This window comes from Triticum dicoccoides, chromosome 5A, assembly GCF_002162155.2.
Source record: "Triticum dicoccoides isolate Atlit2015 ecotype Zavitan chromosome 5A, WEW_v2.0, whole genome shotgun sequence".
Taxonomy (NCBI): domain Eukaryota; kingdom Viridiplantae; phylum Streptophyta; class Magnoliopsida; order Poales; family Poaceae; genus Triticum; species Triticum dicoccoides.
This window is the reverse complement of record NC_041388.1, coordinates 2,635,899-2,645,940: the sequence shown is the minus strand read 5'-3', so window position 1 is coordinate 2,645,940 and position 10,042 is coordinate 2,635,899.

Genomic DNA, 10,042 nt, shown 5'->3' with positions numbered 1-10,042 from the left:
TCGCGATACATCAAGATCGTACCACCTCAAGAACACGAGAGAGAGAGAGAGAGATCAAACACATAGCTACTGGTACATACCCTCAGCCCCGAGGGTGGACTACTCCCTCCTCGTCATGGAGAGCGCCGGGATGATTCAGATGGCCACCGGTGAGGGATTCCCCCCCTCCGGCAGGGTGCTGGAACGGGTGTAGATTAGTTTTCGGTGGCTAGGGAGGGTTCTGGCGGCGGAACTCCCGATCTATTGTGCTCTCTGGAGGTTTCAATATTTATAGGATTTTTTGGCGTAGGTCTCACGTCAGGGGGGTCTCCGGTTGTCCACGAGGCAGGGGCCCACGCCCAGGGGGTGGGCACGCCCCCACCCTTGTGGGTAGCGCGGGACTCTCCTGGCCTAACTCTTTTACTCTGGGGTCTTCTTTTGGTCCATAAAAAATTGTCAAAAATTGACACGTCAATTGGACTCCGTTTGGTATTCCTTTTCTGTAAAACTCAAAAAGAAGGAAAAAACAGAAACTGGCACTGGGCTCTAGGTTAATAGGTTAGTCCCAAAAATCATATAAAATAGCATATAAATGCATATGAAACATCCAAGGTTGATAATATAATAGCATGGAACAATAAAAAATTATAGATACATTGGAGACGTATCAGCATCCCCAAGCTTAATTCCTGCTCATCCTCGAGTAGGTAAATGATAAAAACAGAATTTTTGATGTGGAATGCTACCTAACATATTTCTCTAATTAATTATCTTTATTGTGGCATGAATGTTCAGATCCATAAGATTCAAGACAAAAGTTTAATATTGACATAAAAATAATAATACTTCAAGCATACTAACCAAGTAATCATGTCTTCTCAAAATAACATGGCCAAAGAAAGCTATCTCTACAAAATCATATAGTCTGGCTATGCTGTATCTTCACCACACAAAATATTTAAATCATGCACAACCCCGATGACAAGCCAAGCAATTGTTTCATACTTTTGATGTTCTCAAACTTTTTCAATCTTCACGCAATACACGAGCGTGAGCCATGGACATAGCACTATAGGTGGAATAGAATGGTGATTGTGGAGAAGACAAAAAGGAGAATATAGTCTCACATCAACTAGGCATATCAACGGGCTATGGAGAGATGCCCATCAATAGATATCAATGTGAGTGAGTAGGGATTGCCATGCAACGGATGCACTAGAGCTATAAATGTATGAAAGCTCAACAAAAGAAACTAGTGGGTGTGCATCCAACTCGCTTGCTCATGAAGACCTAGGGCATTTTGAGGAAGCCCATCGTTGGAATATACAAGCCAAGTTCTATAATTAAAGATTCCCACTAGTATATGAAAGTGACAACATAGGAGACTCTCTATCATGAAGATCATGGTGCTACTTTGAAGCACAACTGTGGTAAAAGGATAGTAGCATGCCCCCTCTCTCTTTTTCTCTCGTTTTATTTTATATTATTTTATTTGGGCCTTTTCTCTTTTTTATGGCCTCTTTTTTTCTCTCTTTTTTATTTTTCGTCCGGAGCCTTATCCCGACTTATGGGGGAATCATAGTCTCCATCACCCTTTCCTCACTTGGACAATGCTCTAATAATGATGATCATCACACTTTGATTTTCTTACAACTCAAGAATTACAACTCGATACTTAGAACAAAATATGACTCTATATGAATGCCTTCGGCGGTGTACCGGGATGTGCAATGACTCATGAGTGACATGTATTAAAGAATTATGAATGGTGGCTTTGCCACAAATACGATGTCAACTACATGATCATGCATAGCAATATGACAATGATGGAGCGTGTCATAATAGACGTAACGGTGGAAAGTTGCATGGCAATATATCTTGGAATGGCTATGGAAAATGCCATAATAGGTAGGTATGGTGGCTGTTTTGAGGAAGGTATATGGTGGGTTTATGATACCGGCGAAAAGTGCGCGGTATTAGAGAGGCTAGCAATGGTGGAAGGGTCAGAGTGCGTATAATCCATGGACTCAACATTAGTCATAAAGAACTCACATACTTATTGCAAAAATCTATTAGTTATCGAAACAAAGTACTGCGCACATGCTCCTAGGGGGATAGATTGGTAGGAAAAGACCATCCCTCGTCCCCGACCGCCACTCATAAGGAAGACAATCAAAAAATAAATCATGCTCCGACTTCATCACATAACGGTTCACTATACGTGCATGCTACGGGAATCACAAACTTTAACACAAGTATCTCTCAAATTCACAACTACTCAACTAGCATGAATCTAATATCACCATCTTCATATCTCAAAACAATCATCAAGTATAAAACTTCTCATAGTATTCAATGCACTTATATGAAAGTTTTTTTTATATCCCTCTTGGATGCCCATCATATTAGGACTAATTTCACAACCAAAGCAAATTACCATGCTGTTTAGGACTCTCAAAATAATATAAGTGACGCATGAGAGTTCATCTATTTCTATAAAATAAACTAGTGCTAAAACAAGAAACAAAAAGATTCGATTGCAAGATCTAAAGATATACCTTCAACCACTCACCTCCCCGGCAACAGCGCTAGAAAAGAGCTTGATGTCTACTACACAACCTTCTTCTTGTAGACGTTGTTGGGCCTCCAAGTGTAGAGGTTTGTAGGACAGTAGCAAATTTCCCTCAAGTGGATGACCTAAGGTTTATCAATCCGTAGGAGGCATAGGATGAAGATGGTCTCTCTCAAACAACCCTGCAACCAAATAACAAAGAGTCTCGTGTGTCCCCAACACACCCAATACAATGGTAAATTGTATAGGTGCACTAGTTCGGGGAAGAGATGGTGATACAAGTGCAATATGGATAGTAGATAATAGTTTTTGTAATCTGAAAATATAAAAACAGCAAGGTAACTAATGATAAAAGTGAGCGTAAACGGTATTGCAATGCGTTGAAACAAGGCCTAGGGTTCATACTTTCACTAGTGCAAGTTCTCTCAACAATAATAACATAATTGGATCACATAACTATCCCTCAACATGCAACAAAGAGTCACTCCAAAGTCACTAATAGTGGAGAACACACGAAGAGATTATGGTAGGGTATGAAACCACCTCAAAGTTATCCTTTCTGATCGGTCTATTCAAGAGTCCATAGTAAAATAACATGAAGCTATTCTTTCCGTTCAATCTATCATAGAGTTTGTACTAGAATAACACCTTAAGACACAAATCAACCAAAACCCTAATGTCACCTAGATACTCCAATGTCACCTCAAGTATCCGTGGGTATGATTATACGATATGCATCACACAATCTCAGATTCATCTATTCAAACCAACACAAAGTACTTCAAAGAGTGCCCCAAAGTTTCTACCGGAGAGTCAAGACGAAAACGTGTGCCAATCCCTATGCATAGGTTCATGGGCGGAACCCGCAAGTTGATCACCAAAATATACATCAAGTGAATCAATAGAATAACCCATTGTCACCACGGTTATCCCACGCAAGACATACATCAAGTGTTCTCAAATCCTTAAAGACTCAATCCGATAAGATAACTACAAAGGGCAAACTAAATCCATTACAAGAGAGTAGAGGGGGAGAAACATCATAAGATCCAACTATAATAGTAAAGCTCGCGATACATCAAGATCGTACCACCTCAAGAACACGAGAGAGAGAGAGAGAGAGAGAGATCAAACACATAGCTACATGTACATACCCTCAGCCCCGAGGGTGGACTACTCCCCCCTCGTCATGGAGAGCGACGGGATGATGAAGATGGCCACCGGTGAGGGATTCCCCCCTTCGACAGGGTGCCGGAATGGGTCTAGATTGGTTTTCGGTGGCTATTGAGGCTTCTGGCGGCGGAACTCCCGATCTATTATGCTCTTTGGAGGTTTCAGTATTTATAAGATTTTTTGGCGTAGTTCTCACGTCAGGGGGGGTCTCCAGGTTGTCCACGAGGCAGGGGCCAACGCCCAGGGGGGTGGGCACGCCCCCCACCCTCGTGGGCAGCCCGGGACTCTCCTGGCCCAACTCTTTTACTCTGGGTCTTCTTTTGGTCCATAAAAAATCGTCAAAAAATTGGCACGTCAATTGGACTCCGTTTGGTATTCCTTTTCTCTAAAACTCAAAAACAAGGAAAAATACAGAAACTGGCACTGGGCTCTAGGTTAATAGGTTAGTCCAAAAAATCATATAAAATAGCATATAAATGCATACAAAACATCCAAGGTTTATATATAATTGCATAGAACAATCAAAAATTATAGATACGTTGGAGACGTATCAGGCGACGGCGTGGGCGGTGGACGACATCGGCGTGGGCTCGGGGGCACGGGCGACGGCGACGGCGGCGGCGCAGCCTAGCGTCGTCGAGCTCGCGGCGTCGTCGGGCGGGGGGCAACTGACGATGAAAACGAAAAATTTCACAAGTGTTTCTTATATAGTCGAAGCATTGGTCCCGGTTCGTGGCACCAACCGGGACCAATGCTACCCTTAGGCTCGGTTGGTGACACGAACCGAGACCAAAGGTCTCTTTTGAGCAGCCCAAAAGGGCGGGAAGTAGAGGCCTTTGGTCCCGGTTGGTGGCACCAACTGGGACTAAAGGGCGGAATTGGTACCGGTTGGTACCACGAACCAGTACCAATGCGAACCTTTAGTCTCGGTTGGTGCCACCAACCGGGACCAAAGGCCTTGCACAGCGGCGTGGTGTTGGGAGTTTAGTCCCACCTTGCTAGTTGAGAGGGGCGCGCAGTGGTTTATAAGCCCCACTGTTGCACCCGTCTCGAGCTCCTCTCCATTGCATGCTTACGGGCCTAATTGTGACTGCTATGCCTGATGGGCCTATTGGGCCTTCTGTGGGCCTGAATCCTGGCCCATGGATGGGTTTCTAGTCGTATTCACACCGTGGTGTCCCAGTATGTGGCATATTTTTTCCCCTGTTTTTTTGTTTTCCTTTTTCTTTTATTTCTTTTATTTTCTTTCTACTTACAACAAAAAACTTATTTATTTGATTTTATTTTGTTTCTAATTACTTATTTATTTTACTTTATGATAATTCTTTTTGCTATTAAAGTTTCTAAAAAAAGTTCTTTATGAAAATTCTTTTTGCTTTTAATGATTTTGAACAGAAAATACTTTGATAAATTTAGTTGCATCAATTTTATATAATTTTAGTTTCAATAATACTAGAGGTTGCTTATAATGTTTTGAACAGAAAATACTTTGATAATTTTAGTTTCATAAATTTTATTTATGTTATTAAAGTTTAATTTAATTTAATTTATTTTGTTTCTTCTTATATATTTTATTAAAGTTTATATTATTTTGTTTCTAGTTACTTATTTATTTTATTTTATGATAATTTTTTTGCTATTAAAGTTTGTAACAAAAAAGTTCTTTATGAAAATTCTGTGAACTCCTGACTTTTTGTGTGTTCAAAATGCACCATTCAAAGCCATATCATTAATTTTCAACCCTTTATGACTATTTTGAGCTATAAGACCCTGAAATTGAAAAGCATTTCAAATGAACTCTGAAAAAGGTTGAAAGTTGGCATGGTATCATCATTTCATCCACATAGCATGTGCAAGAAAGTTGAGAGGGTTATGGCAAAAAGTAGATGCACTTCGTGTACAAAATGGACAATCTCTTTCGAAGTATCAGGATTTCATATGGAAACTCGTCTCTTAAAAAGGGATTTCATTTTTTAAAACTTATGTGAACTCCTCACTTTTTGTGTGTTCAAAATGCACCATTCAAAGCCATGTCATCAATTTTCAACCCTTTCTGACTTCATTTGTTATTTTTATGCATTTACTGATTATTTTGAGCTATAAGACCCCGAAGTTGGAAAGCATTTCAAATGAACTCTGGAAAGGTTGAAAGTTGGCATGGTATCATCGTTTAATCCGCATAGCATGTGCAAGAAAGTTGAGAGGGTTACGGCAAAAACTGGATGCACTTCGTGTACAAAACAGACAATCTCTTTCGAAGTATGAGGACTTCATACGGAAACTTGTCTGTTACAACAGGCATTTCAAATGAACAACGAAAAGGTTGAAAGTTGGCATGGTATCATCATAATAGTTGTGGAGAGAAAGTCTTCACTTTTTCTTTGCTTGTGTCCTTTCCTTTATTGCTCTGTAACCATGGATAATCTTCATCATTTATCAGGATGCTTGGGTCAGCCTTGACTTTGAAGGGAGGAATTTCATGAAACTTTTCATAATCTTCGGCCATGTCTGTCTTGCCCTCCACTCCCACGATGTCCCTTTTTCTTGAAAGAACTATGTGGCACTTTGGCTTATTGTATGATGTATTCGCTTCCTTATCTTTTCTTTTTCTCGGTTTGGTAGACATGTCTTTCACATAGATAACCTGTGCCACATCATTGGTTAGGACAAATGGTTTGTCAGTGTACCCAAGATTGTTCAGATCCACTGTTGTCATTCCATACTGTGGTCTACTTGTACCCTGCCTCCTGATAGATTGACCCATTTGCACATAAATAAAGGGACCTTAAAATCATGTCCGTAGTCAAGTTCGCATATGTCCACTATGTAACCATAATATGTGTCCTTTCCCCTCTCGGTTACTGCATCAAAGCAGACACCGCTGTTTTTGGTTGGTGCTCTTTTGATCTTGGGCGATCGTGTAAAATGTATTCCCATTTATCTCGTATCCTTTGTAAGTCAATACAGTCGAAGATGGTCCCCTGGACAACGAGTACAGCTCATTACAAACATTGTTGTCACCTCTGAGACGTGTTTCCAACCAACTGCTGAAAGTCCTGATGTGTTCACATGTAATCCAGTCGTCGCACTGCTCCGGGTGTTTGGAGCGCATACTGTTCTTGTGTTCATCGACATACGAGGTCACCAATATAGAGTTCTTTAGAACTGTGTAGTGTGCTTGAGACCAAGAATATCCGTCCCTGCATATTATTGAGTCCCCTCGAAGCATGCCTTTTCTAGTCAGTCTCCCCTCATACCGCGATTTTGGGTGACCTATCTTCTTAAGGCCAGGAATGAAGTCAACACAAAACCCAATGACATCCTCTGTTTGATGGCCCATGGAGATGCTTCCTTCTGGCCTAGCGTTGTTACGGACATATTTCTTTAGGACTCCCATGAACCTCTCAAAGGGGTACATATTGTGTAGAAATACAGGGCCGAGAATGACAATCTCGTCAACTAGATGAACTAGGACGTGCGTCATGATTTTGAAGAAGGATGGTGGGAACACCAGCTCGAAACTGACAAGACATTGCACCACATCACTCCTTAGCCTTGGTATGATTTCTGGATCGATCACCTTCTGAGAGATTGCATTGAGGAATGCACATAGCTTCACAATGGCTAATTGGACGTTTTCCGGTAGAAGCCCCCTCAATGCAACCGGAAACAGTTGCTTCATAATCACGTGGCTGTCATGAGACTTTAGGTTCTGGAACTTTTTCTCTGGCATATTTATTATTCCCTTGATATTCGACGAGAAGCCAGTCGGGACCTTCATACTAAGCAGGCATTCAAAGAAGATTTCCTTCTCTTCTTTGGTAAGGGCGTAGCTGGCAGGACCTTCATACTGCTTTGGAGGCATGCCGTCTTTTTCGTGCAAATGTTGCAGGTCCTCCCGTGCCTCAGTTGTATCTTTTATCTTCCCATACACGCCCAAGAAGCCTAGCAGGTTCACGCAAAGCTTCTTCGTCACGTGCATCACGTCGATCGAAGAGCGGACCTCCAGGTATTTCCAGTAGGGTAGGTCCCAAAATATGGAATTCTTCTTCCACATGGGTGCGCGTCCCTCAGCGTCATTCGGAACAGCTAGTCTGTCGGGACCCTTTCCAAAGATTACATGTAAATCATTGACCATAGCAAGTACATGATCACCGGTACGCATGGCGGGCTTCTTCCGGTGATCTGCCTCGCCTTTGAAATTCTTGCCTTCCTTTCGACATTGATGGTTGGTCGGAAGAAATCGACGATGGCCTAGGTACACATTCTTCATGCATTTGTCCAGGTATATACTTTCGGTGTCAGCTAAACAGTGCATGCATGCGTGGTATCCCTTGTTTGTCTGTCCTGAAAGGTTACTGAGAGCGGGCCAATCCTTGGTGGTTACAAAAAGCAACGTGTGCAAGTAAATTCCTCCTATTTGTCCTCATCCCATGCACGTACACCATTTCCATTCCACAGCTGTAAAAGTTCTTCAACTAATGGCCTTAGGTACACATGAATGTCGTTGCCGGGTTGCTTACGGCCTTGGATGAGAACTGGCATCATAATGAACTTCCGCTTCATGCATATCCAAGGAGGAAGGTTATACATACATAGAGTCACAAGCCAGGTGTTGTGATTGCTGCTCTGCTCCCCGAAAGGATTAATGCCATGCGCGCTTAAACCAAACCATACGTTCCTTGCGTCACGTGCAAACTCAGCCCAGTACTCTCTCTCGAGTTTGCTCCACTGCGACCCGTCAGCGGGTGCTTTCAACTTCCCATCTTTCTTACGGTCCTCACTGTGACATCGCATCAACTTGGCATGCTCTTTGTTTCTGAACAGTCGTTTCAACCGTGGCATTATAGGAGCATACCACATCACCTTCGCAATTACCCTCTTCCTGCGGGGCTCGCCGTCAACATCACCAGGGTCATCCCGTCTGATCATATACAGCAATGGACCGCATACTGGGCATGCGTTTAAATCCTCGTACGCACCGCGGTACAGTATGCAGTCATTAGGGCATGCATGTATCTTCTGCATCTCCAATCCTAGAGGGCATATGGCCTTCTTTGCTGCGTACGTACTGTCGGGCAATTCATTATCCTTTGGAAGCTTCTTCTCAATATTTCCAGTAGCTTCTCAAATCATTTGTCAGGCACAACATTCTCTGCCTTCCACTGCAGCAATTCCAGTACGGTACCGAGCTTTATGTTGCCGTCTTCACAATTGGGGTACAACCCTTTTTTGTGATCCTCTAACATGCGATCGAACTTCAACTTCTCCTTTTGACTTTCGCATTGCGTCCTTGCATCAACAATGACCCGGCGGAGATCATCATCATCGGGCACATTGTCTGGTTCCTCTTGATCTTCAGCAGCTCCCCCCGTTGCAGCATCACCGTATTGAGGGGGCACATAGTTGTCATCGTCCTCTTCTTCTTTGCTGTCTTCCATCATAACCCCTATTTCTCCATGCTTCGTCCAAACATTATAGTGTGGCATGAAACCCTTATAAAGCAGGAGGGTGTGATGGATTTTCCGGTTAGATTAAGACTTTGTATTCCCACATATATAGGGCATGGACAACATATAAAACCATTATGCTTGTTTGCCCCAGCCACTTCGAGAAAATTATGCACGCCCTTAATGTACTCGGAGGTCTGTCTGTCACCATACATCCATTGCCGGTTCATATGCGTGCATTATATATAATTATGTGTGTCAAAAGTAAGAAAATCAGACAAGTATCTATCTAAAGTAAGAAAATCAGACAAGTATCTATCTAAAGTAAAAAAAAATCAGAAATACGATAAGAACAAGAGGCTCACCACGGTGGTGCCGGCGACGAGATCGGCGCGGGCGATCGACGGCGGTGAAAACGGGGATGGGGCGTGACGGACCACTAAATCTAGACAAATCTCGGGAAAAATGGAGCTCCGAGGTCGAGCTTCGAGAGGAGAAAGCTTAACTAGTGTGGCTCGGGCATTTCATCGAAAACCTCATGTGCATAGGAGGTGAGCTAGAGCACCCAATTGCCCTCCCCTCGCCGGCCAGAAAAAACAGAGCACCGTGGAGTGCTCTGCCACGACGACGGGTATATATAGGCAACTTATTTGTCCCGGTTCGTGATAGGAACCGGGACTAAAGCCCCCCTTCTGTACCGGTTCTAGGCACGAACCGGTACCAATGGTTGTGGGCCAGGAGCGCGGCCCATTGGTCCCGGTTCGTGCCTAGAACCGGAACAAATGGATCCAGACGAACTGGGACCAATGCCCACGAGGCCCCAGCCGGCCCCCTGGGCTCATGAACCAGGACTAATGCCCCCCCCCCC